The sequence below is a fragment of the Lissotriton vulgaris genome, chromosome 5, assembly GCF_964263255.1.
Source record: "Lissotriton vulgaris chromosome 5, aLisVul1.2, whole genome shotgun sequence".
Lineage (NCBI taxonomy): Eukaryota > Metazoa > Chordata > Amphibia > Caudata > Salamandridae > Lissotriton > Lissotriton vulgaris.
Genome location: NC_141693.1, coordinates 1,918,695,559 through 1,918,715,012, shown reverse-complemented (window position 1 = coordinate 1,918,715,012; position 19,454 = coordinate 1,918,695,559). Strand labels below are relative to the sequence as shown.

Sequence of the window (19,454 nt, the reverse complement as noted above, 5' to 3'; positions counted from 1 at the left end):
TAGTAATATAGGCTGCTTATCTTTAATTCTAACCCATCAATAGTTGATTTACTTACAAAAATAAGTTAAAAAAAATAACAAAAGGAAAATGATACAATTACAAACACGCAGGAGTTATCTTAACTATTTCAGTAACATTCTTTGCTAAGAGTGGCACCACCCATAATCCTTTAATGGCGCATGGCTAAAGTTGGCAAGTGCAGTGAACATGGTTAGTGTTAAAGAGATAACCAACACATGTATGGACATAATACCTCTGCAAAGGTATACAGTAAAAGCCTATTGTGTGGATTTATGGGCCGATGTCAGGGACATGTTTTGTAAAGTGGCATGTAAAGAATGGTGACCTGGACACCAGTGTCCATGTTTTCCATGCAGCAATGTGCTTCTGAATACTGGGATGTGTACTCTGTAACACACTATACCCACGGTTACTGACCGAAGTGCTGGCAGTTTCCAGCTGACTCCAGCCATCTTTGCCGTTTTTTGGGTTTCACCTGCATAGCACTTGTGCTGTGTTTGTGAAATCTATCGTATTTAGTATAAATCTTAAAAGGAGCTTACATCCGGCCTATACTTTTCATTGGTTTGTGAGCTTGTCAGTTACTTTTACTCTGTTTCTATTGGCTGTAGCATACTATTTCATGTCCTTCCTCGTGTGTTTCTCTTATCAATGTCCCGTGGCCTAAGTACTGTTTTCATCCGCTTTGCTGGAACTACTTTTATGTGTGTCAGCACATCTGCATGCTTTGTGGGAAGCCAACACTACGATAGCAATGCACACTCACCAGCCCCCCGCCAATCCCCCTCTGGGCTGAAGCAGGGACACACTCTAGTGCTACACCCGACATCTTGGGGGTGCATTTGTTCCTTTTTTATTTACTTAACGTTCAAGGCCTTATCCTTTCCGATACTTTGAGGCATAGGAGTTTGTAAAAGGAAAATAAGGGCTAACATAAGAACCAAAGTAGAAATATAACAAATGCGACTCGGGAAATCAGATTTTTACACTTCCGTTCTGAGGTGTAATACAGTCCTACATGTAATCATTCTGTAATAATTTTACTGCAATGTGTGTGGCTGTTGAGGCATTGAAAACAAAGCAGCCAACAAGTTGTGAGCAAAACAATCTCGGATTCCTACACCTCACTCTCAAAATACCCAATGGGGCTTACCTTAGCCCATTAAATTGTGAATGCAGTTGTACAGCATCAACCAGTGCATTTTTTGTTGTAATTTATGTTTTTTATCCTCATAGACCTCCATAGCTATAGCAACCTCTCGGCCTGGTCCACCCCTGCTGCTAATAGCTTGGAAATACCAATCTCAGCTGATGTTTTTACTGGGACCACCCGTAGCACACGTTGTGAGCTGACCAAGAGGTATAATCATTGGACCTTATAACATATACTAATCAGGGTCTATATCATCTGACAATTTCGGGAATAATCCATGTTCTTTTCTATCTCTATATACATTGACCTTCTGGTCCAAGTCTCTATAGTACCTTACTGAGTTCCACCAGGCTCTCCAAGTTGGGGGTACAGCCTGACGCCATAACTTACAGATCTCCCTCCTTGCCAGGAGAATCAAATAAAATACCAATTTATTCTGTATCCCTGTAAAGCCTAACTCCCCTTCGGGTGTTAATACACTGTCAAACAAGATAAGACTAGGGCTTACCTCAACCTCAATGGCCAAGGCATCAGACAGGGTCTTGCCCATGGGGTGTAGGAGTACTGAAGGGTTTTTAAGTCAGGGAAAAGGGCGCACTGCTAAAGGTGGACGCAAAAAAGGGTCAAAAAAATCTTGGGTAGAAAAAATGGTGCAAAAGGGTGAGGGGATAAGCCCTGTACCCCCCCAATTGTGTAAAAGCAAATGCTGGCACACTAGAAATATGCAAGAGAATACCCTTGCACACAAACGTTACATCTAATATAGATGTGTCAGTGTAGACAATTTTACAATTGGAAACAAAGCCTGTGGATAAATAAGAACTTCATCTTCTGTTTGGAAGAAAGGCAGTGTTTAATTTTCTTCGAAAGCAATCCACCCGACATTTGTTTCGTCGCTTGTGGGATAGTTCTCCCGCGACTCCTCAGGGCTATGATGAAAAAATAAGTCTATGGGGAAGTCGCTCCGCCGGTGATAATTCCGACCCGGCAGGTCTCAGGACTCAATGCGTGGTAAGCGTATGGTAGGAGAGAGACCCAATTTTGGGGTAGAATCAGGAGTGTCCCTGGGTATTTGATAAAAACGTAAGGTGTGTTGCAGCGTCCACCGTCTGATGGTGATGCTGTCAAAACGAACTTTGAAGGATTGGAATCCAAAGGAGTTATTCAAAGCGTCATATACTGTGGCGTTGCAAGGGACGGATAATCCCTCGTATTCATGGCGCCCCTCGTGTGAGGAGACGTGAACGCGATCCGATCTGCGTTGATTCAGTGACCCGGAACACTGAATCAGCGCAGATCGGATCGAGTTCACGTCTCATGATTCTACCCCAAATCGGGTCTCTCTCCTACCATACGTTTGAATTTCTTATTTATCCACAGGCTTTGTTTCCAATTGTAAAAGTGTCTACACTAACACACCATATTAGATGTAACGTTTGTGTGCAAGGGTATTCTATTGCAGAGTCTTGCCCACGTTGCCACAGAATTCTTGAATCAAGGGACAGGAAGCGAACACTGATATCGTCCGCCTTCTGGGCATCACATCTCATACATCTGGCTTCTCCACTGCCCTGGATTCTGGATATTTTAAGTGGGGACCAGTATATCCTATGGAGCGTAAAAACGTGGTTTCTCCTGAGTGAGGCAGATTTAATCAATGGGTAAAGAAAGGGAAAGCGGCAGGACTGGATGCGATCCCAATTGAGGTCTATGTTTTAATGAGTAATTATCCCGGTTTGGCTGAAATTGTTTAATGAAATCCTAGGAGGTATTTCCCCTTTACCTGTGCACAGTGGGACCGGGCAATGTTACTTGGTCAGACAGAAAATGGAGGCACGTTTTTGGCATAGTCCCGGAAGGCTCACGGCACGTTTGAGTGCCAAAACGTCGGGAAGATCGTCAGAGCTGAGGCAGTCCAACACGCCAGAGCTCAAATGACGCATGACACACTGATGAGCAAGATGCTCACGAAACAGAAGAGCAGGTAGGCGCGTGCATTGCTTTTTGAATTCAAAACGTGGCAGTCAGTTGAAAAGCTAGTTGGCCGAGGGCAAAAATTGACAGAAATAAAGTGTAAAAAAAAAAAAAGTGATTTGGGCAAATGTGATAAAACAAATAAACAGCGTGTTACCACCAGTATCCGCAGCACATAAGACACGCCTCACAGGGGTACAGTGGTATTAGCTTTGTTCTCTCTTTGGTGATGTTTGAATTTTCTTTTCATCCCTTAGATATGGACATTTTCGCTTTTGGGTGTACAGTTCCTTTCTTTTGAGATTGCTAGTTCTGTTTTCATTTTTAAAGGAAAGGGATAATGTTGTATCCTGAGATTTACATTACCATGTAAATCAGCCTAGGTCTTCCTAGCTGCTCAGCCAGAGCAAGAGATGGTGATAGAAAGTTGGTGTGCCTGTGATGAATGGAATGCCTGGGTGCCTGTGTGTATGAGTGTGTGACAGTTGGAGATGGGCTGAGCAGCTAGGCAGGCTGCTCCTGGTGGGGCTGGCAGGGGCTGGCACAGGAGTCATTAGAGCTGGATTTAGAGTTGTACCATGATGATCTCTGTTTGATATTGCTAGACATGGATTATTAAAGAAGACTTCAAGAAACCTACAACCGAACTACAAGTGTCTTCTTATGCAAAGTACAACACTTTTCATTAGGAAATTGCAGCATACTAAGGATTACAGTTTCAAATATAAACGCCATTTCACTTCACTTCTGTATGGCACAAAATACCTTTCTATCATTTCACTTGCACGTTTTATTACAGCACAATTTCTAATGGTCATCGTTAATACGACATATGAATTTTATATATGGACACGGACTGTCCATGATGATGATGCACCCCTAAAATTGTAGAACACCATCACGTTCTATCAGTTTCCCCCTCTGATGACTGGTGTCATCATAACAAACCACACTTCCTGGAGAAAGAACCGACCTAAACAGAGCTTGTAGCCATTCTCCCATGCCGGAACTTCTCTAGGCTTTTGATATTCTTGTTATGAATGTCCTGCCGTCTTTTCATCCTTTGCTCTTGCTCTCTAAGAGAACTTTCAACTCTATTAGCCTTATGCCACTTGTAAATCCTCACTAGTCCCCACAATAGGATCACACAAAACACCACTACAATGAAAGGTTTCAAGCTATAACCAATAATTCCCTTTCCTAGGGATGCAAACCAACTCCCTACCTTACCAAATCCTTTTCCCACCTTGTCCCAAATTCCTTCTGTGGCTAAATCATGCACTTTGCGATGCATCTCAGTAATGTTGCTTGTATACCTCTTCTGTTCTTTACTGTTATCCAGTATATAAGTACAGCACTGTTGGTCTTCAGCATTTTACAGACTCCCCCTCTTTTACCAATAGAACTTCTAAAGAAAGACGATTCTGTATCACTGAAGCCCTGATCGACACCATTTCTCCATCTACAAGCAATAACGACTGAGCTGTATTTGCTGACAACTTGCCCACGATAGTTGACAACTTTCTGATCTTGACATCATTCAGTGCCACTCCCAAACTTGGTATCAATGCTCCAAAAACATCTCCTACAATTTCTCCTGCACTTGCACCTCGCTTCCCTCTGGAATATAATCCACTTTCCAAAAGGTCAAAATCGTCCACATGATAAATCTTGGGAAACACTACTGCCACATAGCACGTACCATACCAATTCAATGGTGATCGCACATAGGCATTCTTCCCACACACAAAATACACATTTGGCACCACTTGTATTGCGCCTTGTAAAAATTTCTTCGCCGAGGCCTCAAAGGTGAAAGTATGATCACATACACTCTCTCCTACGTAGACCTTATCATTATAAATTTGTACTTGTCTCACACACAGTTTCCCTCTTTGCTCAAAATCTAATGCAATTGGGCCACTATTCCCTTTCGCTTTATGAGCCAACTCTTCTTTGGTCCACTTAACTTTACCTCCCTTGTTTTAACGGTTTCCTATCAGTTGTCTATGTCTATCTTCTACTTTATCTATAAACTTATTTTCTACATCGGTTAGTGAACATGTTAAGTTGTGCAGATGTATTGAGAATCCGAGTAAGTGCAGGGTTTTTTACCTCGGCTAGTGACAACAGAGTATTAGCTGGGAGGGGATCGGATGGAGAGCCCGATTTAAGGGCCTTCATAATTTCCAATGAGTTGTCCAGAGATATGGGGGGAACTGCATAAATAGCGGGCTCCTAGGCTGCACAGGTGGGGTGAAAAAGGCTTGAATTTCACCCCTGGTCCTATGCAGCGAAGAGAAGGTATCTTGGATAGTTTTTATTTTCTCATGGAAATAGGAGGCTAAATGGCTCATCCATGCCTCAGTCAGCGTAAAAGGCATTGTCCCTGCGTTAGGAGACAGTTTGGAACATTTCTTTGCTATGATTGGCAGACAGCTATTTTAGAGGCAAGAATATTTTTTTTCTTCTAAAACTTTCCTGTAATACAACTTTCATGGCAATTTATATGTTATTTTATCAGAGAGGTCAAAATTGTTGCCCCAGGCTCTCTCCAGGCGTTTGCAGTCACTCCTGCTATTCCTTAGAGCGACTGTAAACCATGGTGCAGAGGCACGCGAGACCTTGGCAGGATGCTCAGAGGGAGGAGCCAGCTCGTCGGCTCACAATTTGAGCCAGTTATCTAAACCTTCCTCCACCCTCCCAAGAAAGGGGATTGGGTGTTCACTGAGGGCTGTGGTAAGAGCCTTGGCTCTGATTTGATGAAAAGGTCTGAAACTGCATGAGGGTGGTCTTCCTGAAAGTTGCTGAGGTCCTTTTCAATCATAAAATCAATCATGGCGTGGTCAGACCATACTAGCGGGACCGGAGCGGAGGTCCTTAGTATGTCCGTAGGGAAGATGTGATCCAGAATATGTCGTTTCTCGTGCAATGCTAAGTGGACAGATGGTGGCATTTTAAAAAGTGCTAGTGAGTCACATGGTCTACTAGCCTCCTGTTCAGCAGAGTTATCCATGTGAATGTTAAAATCACTTAAAACTAGACAATGTTTAAAATGTATGGTCAGGGAAGAAACAGCATTACTGATAGAATCAAGGAACTGGCCAGCAGGACCAGAGGGTTTGTAAATCAGAGTGCCGGACACAGATTGTTTTGCTGACACCCTGACATGGAGACCCAAGCTTTCAGCGCATGCTATGTAGGGACCATGGAACAAGAGAGTTGTTTTTTACAAATTATGGCAATGCCACCCCCTCTACCCGTTGTCCGATCTTTCCTGATCATCTGATAGCCAGGAGAGATGGCCATGGCGATGGTGGAGTTAGAGGTTTCTCCGAGCCATGTCTCCATTAGAAAGAGGAGGTCAGGGCTCCTATCTACGAGTACATCGTTGATTTGCAGGGCATGTTTGCCAAGAGATCCTGTATTGAGAAGCATGGCCTTTAAATGGTCAGTCTCCCTAACAGGCTTGGTCACACTACAGGGGGGTGGCCCCTGGAACCTCTTTTAGGGGGCTCATTAATAGTGGAGTTGGAGAAAACCCAGCTGCAGAGATTACAAGCCCAACTGCGCCAATCTGTGGGCATGGGCGCGGGGTGGCAGCATCTCACTTTCAAGCTCAAGGCCATGAGTTGCAACCGGGTATATGAAAGGGGCTTACCTTCTTTAAGACAACCTTTAGTAAAAGGTCCGGCGCCGGCGGCCTCCGGGACACGGACAGGCGCAGACAGGCTTGCCCACTGCACGCGGTCGGCACATCGCGGTTTTTATGGGCGGGGAGGAGAACAACTAGCACGATGACCTTAGTTATGCAGGTCCGCTCTAACAGGAGAACACCGCGGTCACGTGTCAAAGTGTCACCGTTAAAAAGTTAAAATCATTCACTTCAACAAAGAGTTAAAATCATTCCCTTCAACAGTTTAAGAGTCATCCCTGAGCAATGTGCAAAGACGCAATTAGAGTAAAAGGCACCCAGCCTGTCTTATGATCTAGCAGGCAAGCCGTACACATTACCCGCAGCAGGGTCGGCACATCGCGGTTTTTATGGGCGGAGAGGAGAAAAACTACCATGCTGACCTTAGCTTTGTGCCCGCTCTAACAGGCGGACATCGCGGTCACGTGTCAAAGTGTCACCATTAAAAAGTTAAAATCATTCACATCAGCAAAGAGTTAAAATCATTCCCTTCAACAGTTTAAGAGTGATCCCTGGGCAATGCTCATCAACACCAGTGGCAATGCATCCGGCCATTTCAAAGACGTAGATGAGCACACTTTCGCCATCCTAATTTTTAAAGTCCCATTAATCTGTTCCACGATACCAGAAGCCTCTGGTTGATAGCTACAATGTAGTCTCCGATCAACATTTAAAGCAGCACAAAGTAACTTCATGATTTCACTGTGGAAGTGTGTTCCTCTATCTGACTCCAAAGAAGTTAGAAAACCGAACCCGGAATCAATTCCCTAAGCAACAACTTTGCTACTTTAAGGCTATCACACCTTCTGGTTGGATAAGCTTCCACCCATCGAGAGAAAACACACAGCACAACAAAAAAAGACCTCAAACCATTGCACTTAGGCATCTAAAAATAAATAAATAAATAAATAAAATTGAGCTGTATCCTGTTAAAAGGTCCTCCGATCTTCCAATACGACTCAATGCAACCACAGTATTCTTTCCAGCTTTCATTTGTTGACATGCAATGCACCAATGACACACAGCTTCGACAAACACACAGAACCGTGGATTATACCATGTCTGTCTGAACACTCGCACCATACCATCCTTTCAAAGGTGCACTGCTCCATGAATCTGTCTTGCCATAGGACTTCATAGGTCATCTAGTAACACTGCTTGACCATCACTTGAAACCCAAATCTCTTAATCTCCTATCTCACATTCTACTCTGATCCACACAGCTTTTTCCTCTTCTGAAACCTCTCCCTGCAGACGCTTGAGCTCATCTCAGGTGTCTGCCATGGCTGACATCATGCTGAGCTCGGTTCTTTCTGGGCTCTCTCCTGTATAATCGCCAGTAAAAATACACCCATGTTCAGCGCAAAAACGTGCAACTTCATCAGCATATCTATTTCCCAGAGAGACAAAGTCATTTCCCCTCATTTGGGCTGCACACTTTACCACAACAATTTCTCGTGGACGCCGTAAAGCTTTGCAGTCAAGACAATACTGCTCGAAGACATTGCTAGGTTAGCATAAGCGAATTATATGCTTAAAAGCCATTTTGCCACTTTTGCACACAACACTACATGCCTTTGTTATTGTAAGTTAAACTGCTTGCTTTTCTTTGCATGAGAACGGTCTTTTTTTCACATCTCTAGACTTACATCACGACCACAGTCTGTACAGTGTGTGCAGAGTCTTCCAGGTCAAATAACAATGTATGCTGTTGATTCAGGTTTATCGGCCCATGCTCTAGACATAACACGCATATAGCTGCAAATAACAAATTCGGGTGCCCTTCATATTGCATTGCATGAAGGACAGGGTTACTTGGAGAAAACCTTTCCATCTACACTACAGAGAGCTATGCTGATCCTGGGATGTGATTCACCTCATCTGATCTTGGAGGTATGGGGTTCCCCGTCTTAACCGTAGGTAGGTCGCCCCCCAGCCACTGCACGGTCCTCCCGTGACGCTGACCCCGCTGCCTGGTTGCCGCGTGAGCCCCTCAGGTGATCGCTGAATTGGATTTTTGTTGCTCCGCTTTTATTTCATTTTTGTGACTCTTTCTCCGTGGTTATTGTATTTCTGTGACTCTTGCTGCCCTTGTGCCTTGTGCCCCCTTTTCCTTCTGTGACCCCTTGCCTCTGTGACCCCCCGCTCCCCGCATTGTCCCACGCTCTCACCTGATCCCCTCTGTGCCTTCTCCCCGCTGCTGCGTCCCTGCGGCCCGCCCCCCTGCCATCCCCATTCGACAACCCACTCCCGCCTCCCAGCTGCTCCTCCCTCCCTCAGCCCCTCATATGGAGGCCGCACGGCGCTGAAGGGAGCGACCTTCGACCCTGCCCGCAGGTAGCTCGCCCCCCAGCCGCCGGACGGTCCTCCCGTGATGCTGACCCCGCTGCCTGGTTGTCGCGTGAGCCCCTCAGGTGATCGCCGCATTGGATTTTTGTGGCTCCGCTTTTCTTTCATTTTTGTGATTCTTGCTCCATGGTTATTGTATTTCTGTGACTCTTGCTCCCCTTGTGCCCCCTTTTCCTTCTGTGACCCCTTGACTCCGTGACCCCCCGCTCCCCGCATTGTCCCACGCTCTCACCCGATCCCCTCTGTGCCTTCTCCCCGCCGCTTCGTACCTGCGGCCCCGCCCCCCTGCCATCCCCATTTGACAACCCACTCGCGCCTCCCAGCTGCTCCTGCCTACCTCAACCCCTCTTATGGATACCTCACAGTGGCCGTGGGTGCGCCGCTGGCGCGCCAAAGGCAACCCTATCTGCGCCCGTCCGCGCCTGGACCATGCCCATCACCAGATCTCCTGGCCCCCGCCGGAGCCAGGGTACGCGACTGAAATAAGACTCCGCTGCCCTCAACGCACTCAACACCGGACGACCACCCGCCTGCTACCGAGCCACCCCGAAACGCACCCACGACCCTTCACCTGTCAAGACTGCAAATTCACCAGCCTCCGACCCCGCCCCCTGCCTGCCACGCCAAGCAACAACGACAACCACCTAAAGTGCATCCTCCTCAACACCCGCTCCGTCCACAAGCACGCCGTCGAACTCTGGGACCTCCTCGACTCAACAACACCAGACGTCGCCTTCCTCACGGAGACCTGGATGAACACGTCCTCGGCCCCGACATCGCCATAGCAATCCCGGACGGCTACAAGATCACCCGGAAGGACCGCACCAACCAATCCGGAGGAGCAATCGCCATCATCTACAAGAACACCATCAACATCACGACCAACGCCAAAGACACACTTTCCACCGGCGAACACCTACACTTCCAAATACACACCAACCCCAAGACCACCCTGAGAGGAACGCTCATCTACAGACCCCTGGGCCCGCGCACACAATTCAGCAAAACCATCGCCGACTTCATCAGCCTGCACGCCCTAGCCTCACCAGAATACATCCTCCTAGGGGACCTGAACTTCCACCTAGAGAAAAACAAAGACAACAACACCACCACCACCCTGCTCGACAACCGGCCAACTTCGGACTCAAGCAACTGGTCGACACACCCACCCACCGCGCCGGCCACACGCTCGACCCAATCTTCTCCGCCAGCAACCACGTCTCTTTCAGCCACTCAACAAAACTACACTGGACCGACCACAGATGCATCCACTTCCCCTTGAAAAAGAGTACATCCCACCATCGCACACAACAAATCCCCCGCAGATGCTGGAGCAAAATCACCACAGACCAGCTCCTCTCATCACCAAGCCAGAACCCCCCAGCCGACACCGCTGATCCTAACAACGCAGGACAACCTTGCACAATGGATCACCAACTGCGCCGACGACCTCGCTCCACTGAAGAACCCCCCCAGGCACGACCGGCAACAGGAAAACATCATGGTTCACAGACACCCTCAAAGAATCAAAGAAATCCTGCCGGACCCTCAAAAAAACCTGGCGCCACGATCGGACTTCAGAAAACATGACAGCCCTCAAAAACGCCACCCGAAAACACTACCAGCTGATCCGCACCACCAAAAGGACATCGTTCAAAGAGCGACTGGACAAGAACACCCACAATAGCAAGGAACTCTTCAGCATCGTCACAGAGCTCTCATACCCCAGCAACAACATCACACCGTCACAGGACCTCTGCAAATCCCTTGCCACATTCTTTCACCGTAAGATCACTGACATACACAATAGCTTCGGACCCCAAATTCCGCCTCCAATCACAGAACCAACGACCCCTACCACCACCCTCAACGCATGGACACCCATCAGCACGGAAGACACCATCCACGTCATGAACACCATCTACTCCGGATCCCCCTCTGACCCAGGCCCTCACCACATCTTCAACAAAGCCAACAGCATCATCGCACCCCACCTCTGGAACATCATACACAGCTCCTTCAAGTCAGCCACCTTCCCGGAGAGCTGGAAGCACGCAGAGATCAACGCCCAACTGAAAAAACCCACGGCGGATCCCAGAGACCTCAAGATCTTACGCCCCATTTGTCTTCTTCCCTTCCCGGCCAAAGTCATCAAGAAGACCGTCAACAAACAGCTGACCGCTTTCCTCGAGACTAACAACTCGCTTGACCCGTCCCAGTCCGGATTCCGAGCAAACCACAGCACCGAAAACGCTCTCATCGCAGCCACCGACGACATCAGGACCATGATGGACAACGCCCTCATTCTCCTTGACCTCTCTGCAGCCTTTGACCGCCACCGCACCCTAATAACCTGCCTCTACAACACTGGGATCCAAGGAAAGGCCCTGGACTGGATCACATTATTCCTCTCTGACAGAACCCAGAGAGTCCGCCTCCCTCCCTTCCGCTCCGAAGCCACCAAGAAGCCATCAAGATCATCTGCGGCGTACCCCAGGGCTCCTCACTCAGCCCAACCCTCTTCAATATCTACATGACCCCCCTCGCCGCCACCGCACGCAAACACAACATCAACATCATCTCCTACGCCGACGACACCCAACTGATACTCTCCCTCACCAAGGACCCAGCCACCGCCAAAACCAACCTCCAGGAAGGAATGAAAGACATCGCAGAATGGATGAAGCTCAGCCACCTGAAGCTGAACTTAGGCAAGACAGACAATCCCTCACCACCTGGGATGACACCTGGTGGCCCACGGCGCTGGGCCCCCGCGCCGACTCCCACGGACCACGCACGTAACCTAGGATTCCCTCTCGATGACCAGGCAAGTCAACGCTCCTCATTCTGCTTCAACACCCTGCGCATGCTCCAAAAAATCTTCAGGTGGATCTCCACAGATACCAGAAAGACTGTCACCCAGGCCCTCTTCACCAGCCGACTGGACTATGGAAACATCCTCTATGCAGGAACCACAGCCAAACTCCAGAAACGACTTCAGCACATACAAAATGCCCCTGCCAGACTCATCCTCGACATTCCCCGCCACAGCCACATATCCGCCCACCTAAGAAACCTGCACTGGCTCCCCGTCAACCAGAGGGTCCCGTTCAGGCTCCTCACCCACGCACACAAAGCGCTCCACAACAAAGGACCCATATACCTCAACGACAGCCTATCGTTCTACACCCCCACCCGCCAGCACTGCTCAGCCAGCCTCGCCCTCGCCACCGTTCCTCGGATCCACAGAACCACCGCTGGAGGAAGGTCATTCTCCTACCTGGCCACAAAGACATGGAACTCACTCCACGCGCACCTTCAACTGACCCAGGACCACCTCACCTTCAGGAAGCACCTAAAGACCAGGCTATTCGAACAATGACAGCATCCCTCCCTTTAGCACCTTGAGACCCTCACGGGTGAGTAGCGCGCTCTATAAATGTATTGACTGATTGATTGACCATCTTTCCTCCCATTTGTCAAGCATACTCCATGCACGTGTCCCTAAAATCAATTTTCGAATGTGCGTTTTCAAACCTATAACCTTTTTGTCTTCTAGTTCCGGAAATCCCTTTAACATCTTCGTTTTGGCCAAATCCACATTATACCTCTGTGCTAATTCTGTCAATTTCTCATGTGCTTTCCTCGCCTTGTGAGCCACATCCTTCGCCACGAACAGCAATTCATCTGGATCATAAAGTTTGATCCTTCCCAAAGGCAAATTCCCACTGATTATCTCCTCCACTTCTACCTTTAATCTCACCACATCCAGCACTTTAACCCTCAGATCAGCTTTAAGTGTCCAGCGACTCAACACACTACTTGACTCTCCACTCTCACTACTCTGATCTTCCTGCGGATTCCCTTCCATTAAGTTACGTGAGACAGATTGATCCACTGAAGCTCCCTGACTATTGGCACTTCGCACCATCCTTCCACTAGGGCCTCTCACTGGAGGTTCCCACATCCTCAAAACAGAGCGTGAATCAGCGAAGGACCCTGTCCTCGCTGTTCTCTACTCCAGCTGCCCTCTAAAAGAATCTGCTGTGGCTGGCAACGGCGTACTCGATTCTATGGGTCTCGAAGGGTGACCATTTTCACTCGCTGTCCCACTCCCTCCAGAACCAGTACCTTCTCCCATTACCGATTGAACCAAGCTTCCATTTCCTGCCTGATCTGGGTCGTATACTGACACTATGGGACCAATAGTAACCGGTACTGTAAGAGGTTCTGGTAGCCTGGAAATTGTGTTGATTTCATTGGCTTCCATTCCCCTCAGTGGTTGCATCCCTATTCTCTCCGTTCCCGCCGGAATCCTCCCTCTCACTCCCATACTAGGGTTTGTCTGGGGCCACCCATACTCCTCTGTAAGCGCTCTCATTCCCTCTTCCGATCTTGGGTTATATGGAGGTAGACGCTCTGCCAACAACCTCTCCAATAAACTGTCATCTGTATCACTACTGTCTCCCACTTTCAATAGTAAAGGAAACAATCTATCTCCCTTGACGGTGACTACCCTCCATCTTTTCGTCAGTGCATCCCATCGTGCATCCTGAAGCGCCCTGATCGACCTTTTCACTCTTTCCTGACTTCGTTCTCTTCTCTTTACATACACTGCTCTTATCCATTCATCTAACACTTCGAACTGTGTTGGTCTAGGTGGAGGTCGTAACGCATTCATCACTGCTCTCAAGTGATACAACACATCAAGTCTAAATGAAGCATAACATGGGAAAGCCAAATCTCCCCCCTTTTCAGTCATCTTTTGCCAATTTTGAAGCTAGAGTATTGTATGGAGCCCTACATTCGTAGCCACATAATGAGCTGGGGTATACTCAGGTGGTGCTTCTTCCCCCACTCAAGTTACCACTCATCTATCTCCCCTACAAAGATCTCAAAATACCTTAAAACATTTCATGATCAAATCAACTCTTTTGCCCATAATGTTTTCGGTTTACTTCCTGATGTCAATCCACCAATACCAGCGCAGCTTTACTCTAACCAACCTATCACAACGCTGCACACTTCAACATCACTGTTCCTCTCACTCGGCAGTTCCCCTCCTTCCCTATTCGCCTCGAACACTTTCGCACGGGGAACATCCTTTACGACGCGGATTTTACTCCGCAGTGCTTTTACGACGCGTCTGTTACAACGCAAGTCATAACCACGACTTGCGCTGGAGGGCGCTAGAGGATTAAGAATAGTATATTTACTATTCCATCACCTTCCCTAGTGTCCACGGGGACTGGTGTTAGAATAGTAAATTATACTATTCTCAATCCGCGCCCCCAACGCAAGTCGTGGTAATGACTTGCGTTGTGAGGGAAGCGTTGTAAAAGCACGCGTTGTGACGGTACGCGTCGTACCGTCATACATCCCTTTCGCACCTCTCACTCATACAAAAAGTAACTGTCTGTCCACTAAACAACTGGACAGTCACTCATAATGGTCTACCTCAATCTGTCAATTGTCTGTCCACGAAACGACCTGTCAACTGCCCTCGATCATCTACTCACGGACGGCCGGAAGGTCACATAAATAGTTGATAGGATCCAATCACTCGATTTCACACACACAGTAACCCACAACCTGTGTTGGTCACTCAAACACTCACTCTCTCGTTCCCTTTCTCTGGTGGGTTTGTCGATTACGTCTCAGGACTCCCACAAACAATGGTTGACAAATACGACTCTGGGTGTCTTCTACACTACAGTCCATCTATCCTTGGACCTTAGGCTACTCATCGGGACGGACATCAAGGAATCACATCGAACGCGCTCGCTCACAGTCCGAAACCACAATCTCTCAACTTTCATTCCAACTCGGCAAGACCTCACACAACCACATCATCACCGCAATCTAACAACATCCCCATTCATACTCGTTCCTCCATGAACTGCTGCTTCCGCCGCACCGTCACTCTCCATAGGTCTCCACCAAACACCGTTGGTCTCCTCTATCGATCCTCTGGACAACCATCTCTTGGGCTCTAAGGGGCTGTCCTAACTTCTCCCCTCACTCTAGCGGTAACCATCCTCTCGCTACCAACTGATATGGCCAGGTTCCGCTACCAAATTTTTAACAAGGAACCCTAGGTCGATGTCTCTTTTTACCTGCTGAAAAGTGTAAAGGGGAGAAGCAACTCAATTTAAACAATTCGACTTCCAGTTGTAACCATGACTCAAAGGATCACAGACTCCAACTTCAGTTCAGGGGGTTTATTACAAAGCCAAGAACAACTGAATATACAAGCACCTCAAGTTGAGGTTGCAAAAATACATGGGAACTCATACAAATCCACACCTACGTATAGGTCTTCTCCAATGGATCATAAAAAGAATAAAAAGCTCTCAAAATAAGACAAGCCAATACTGCTCCAACATTTAAGTTAGATTTCATCTGTGGATGAAAATTGAAAAGTATTAGACTATGCCGACTCCATCTCTGAAGGGACATCCTTACTTACCAAGCCAGTTAAAGGTGTCAGCTTGTGAAGACTTCCTAAGAAGTACATTCACAATGTACTGGGTTAGCCAAAGCTACAGAGTTCGTTCTAAGATACTCTTCCCAGATTAATTATCTAGCCCCTTCTCCTAACTCGTCCTGTCTCCTTCTACCTCGCCATCTCTTTCCGACTCTCCTCCCTCAGGCACTTTCCCTAATACAAAATTCAAAAATGTAGAACATGCTCACAGATCACCTCATGCTAATGGACATGTCTCCAAGGTAGTTTTCCACCGTCTTCTCCATGTGTATTCCACTGATCTTGGTTCACAGGCCTCCTCAGCGAGAAAAAACACTGGCTCCTAATTATCGGCCTTCGGTTTACATTTTTTCCACTTCTCCTCCATGCCTAACTCCTAAAACAAAAGGTGTTAGTTCCAACTAACAAATGCAGCTTCTTCCACCTGCAACTGAAAAGTGAGAACAGAATATTCTTGCATACACATGAAATTTGCAGACCACCTCCAAATGAGAGAGCTTACCAGGGAAATGACACCTCCAGGCCTGCACAACTCGGACAACATAAGAATAAACAAATAGGCCTTTCACAACATAACGTGAACCTTTCAGTTAGGCCTTTACACATTAAATTAAACACATGTTAATAATGCTTGCTTGCAAACATCTACAATTATTACATGTCATCATGGTGCACATTTAAATCAAAATGCATTACATTACACACAAGCTTTTCGTTGGGCAATTGCAGCATACTAAAGATTACAGTTTCGAATATAAATGCCATTTCACTTCTCTTCTGTATGGCACAAAACGGGGAACATCCTTTACAACGCAACTTTTACCACGCAGTGCCTTTACAGCGCAACTTTTACAACGCAAACCATTACAACGCATTGCGCTGGGGGGCGCTCTAGGATAGGGAATAGGTTTAATGTACTATCCAACACCTTCCCTACTATCCACGGGGACTGGAGTTGGAATAGTAAATTAAACTATTTACTATCCAGCGCCCCAAAGCACTATGCGTTGTAAAGGCATGCGTTGTAAAAACCGCGTTGTAAAGGCATGCGTGGTAAAAACATGCGTTGTAACGTCATACATCCGCACAAAACACCTTTCTATCATTTCACTTGCACATTTTATTATTACAGCCCAACTTCTAATGATCAACGTTAATACGACATTTGAATATATACATATATATATCTGCCAGACGCTGTAATAGTGGACATTGCGACGTTGGCAAAAGTGCACTGGTGGCAATAAAATTCAGTTTGGCAACCCGAGCATGTGTCAGACCTGTTTTAACTGAAAGCAGGATTGGAGGAGTATGTGAGGCGGAGGTCGGCTCCGCAATTTCTGACACGCCCCTCGTTCAGGAGGACCGCAACATAACCAACAAACCTTTGACTGAGTGCTTAGAAGGCACATTGCGGCACCCCCCCAGCCTGAAGTGTCTTGGAGGTACTGGGGAGAGGGAGCAGGCAGGCTGTCTGCTTAAAGGAATGCCCGGCTGTGATGATATTCCACCAGTTCGTTCTTGCAATTTCAAAGGAGCAGGCGAAGCAGCAAATGCATTATCATGTGTGAAGATGGGTCACTGTACCACAGTCTGACTGCTTGGTTTGTTTGTTCCACATTGCAGGACTTTGTGTACTGTGCCCGAGGTCTCGTGGTTGGGATTACAGCGACATTGATCATCGGAGGAACTTTCCCTGTCTGCTTTCTACATCTATGAGTCCCAGCCAATGAGAACACTCGGTGTATTCAAACAGCAGCCCTGCGAAATGATTCATCATGACACATTCAGCACTTACCTGGCACTGATGAGGCACATGCTGAAACGCGTCTGCCAGACGCTGTAATAGTGGACATCGCGACGTTGGCAAAAGTGCACTGGTGGCAATAAAATTCAGTTTGGCAACCCGAGCATGTGTCAGACCTGTTTTAACTGAAAGCAGGATTGGAGGATTATACGAGCAAATGTCCCAAATGGGAGGAGCAGCTAGTTAGCTGGTGCTGGCGGCGAAGTTAGGGACACACTCGCAAATTATGTTTTAGCAAACAACCTTCAATTACGAAGGTACGCGTAGGTGGGGAACCTACAGGAAATAAAGTAAGATAAATCCTTGAAGTGGTGTGCGGCGTCTTGGTAATTGAAGGTTGTTTGCTAAAACATTATATATATATATATATATATATATATATATTCACTGAAAAAACCATAGGTTATAGACCATATATAGTTAGGAATTAGCATTTACAAAACCTTATTTTACTCACACAAAACCATTGAAATGTCATATATAGTTAGTTGCACTAACTATATATCGCGCACCCGCAATCCACTGCTGATCATGTCACATATTACATCATTCATGACATGGTCAGTGACATCATTGATGACATCACTGATGACATCACTGATGACATCTCAAATGACATCACTGATGACAACATCCAGTGACTATGTTTCTGAAAAGTCAAAATATGCCTTACATATTGAAGAATGAGTGGATGTATAAGTCTCTGGATGAAGGATTTAGTAGGTGCATGACTGACTATGAGTGAGTGATTAAATGTGTCTCACTGAGTGCATGGGTTAGTGACTAAACTGTCTTAATTTGTGCATCATTATATCTGTTGTTCTGTAAAGTGCTGCTTATGTTGATCAGTAGCTTTATGATTAAGTATATTGGTTAATGATATGTTGCCCAAGCATTTGTATGAGAGAGTGAGTGTGTGTGTGGGTGGCTGTGAGGTGTGTGACTATGTGCAAAGATGTGTGAGCAGTTGATTCACTAGATGTATGGGTTCAAAAGTGCATGTGGAAACATCTGTATGGGCAGTTGACTGTGTGCATGAGTGTATTGGTGAGTGAATGGATATCTCAGTGCTACATGTCAAAGTAAGTGCATATGTAAAACACAGAACATGTGAGAGTTGACATATATAAATAACTGTGCATAAGAGCCAGTGAATGTGTGAGTGGCTGTATGGATCATTGAGAACTTGTATCAGGGATTGTATAAGAGAGTAAATATGTTTTAGTATATGTTTCTTTTAGTAAGGTGTGTATAACTGTATAGTTGAGGGAATGGAGGTGTAATTGATTCTTTGCATGACTGACTAGGTGTATGAGTAACTCCATGGATGAGTGACAGTCTGTGAGCGTCTATTTACTCTGAGTGTATCTAAGATTATATTAGAGTCTGAAGAGGTTCACCGTATTATCACATGAATGATGTCATCAGTGATGAGATCAGTAATGCCAAATGAGATGTCATTAGTGATGTCATCAGTGATGTCATTTGAGATGTCATCAGTGATGTCATCAGTGATGTCATCAGTGATGTCACTGACCATGTCATGAATGATGTAATATGTGACATGATCAGCAGTGGATTGCGGGTGCGCGATATATAGTTAGTGCAACTAACTATATATGAAATTTCAATGGTTTTGTGTGAGTAAAATAAGGTTTTGTAAATGCTAATTCCTAACTATATATGGTCTATAACCTATGGTTTTTTCAGTGAATTTCATTGGTTTTTTAAAAGCTAATATCTGTAGCTGTAAAATGTATTTTTCTTTAAATCCAAAAATATATTTTATATGTTTATGATTAATTTTTTTTTAGTTTTATTTTTTTTCGCTCCCGGTTCGCGAACCGGGAAGCTTTCGGTTAGCTCAATTTGATGCCACGACCCGGTCCGCTAACCGGTAAACGTTCCGTTTGCGCAACTGCCGCGTTAGAAATCAACATCGTGATGCGTCGTGGAAGCGCGACATAT

The 19,454-nt window shown here is 46.4% G+C and overlaps 1 protein-coding gene across 1 annotated transcript in view; it reads right to left on the bottom strand.

Moving 5' to 3' along the window:
* Positions 1–19,454, bottom strand: part of LOC147717720 (E3 ubiquitin-protein ligase TRIM39-like) — a 211,432-nt gene that overhangs the window by 106,769 nt on the left and 85,209 nt on the right. The window lies entirely within an intron of this gene.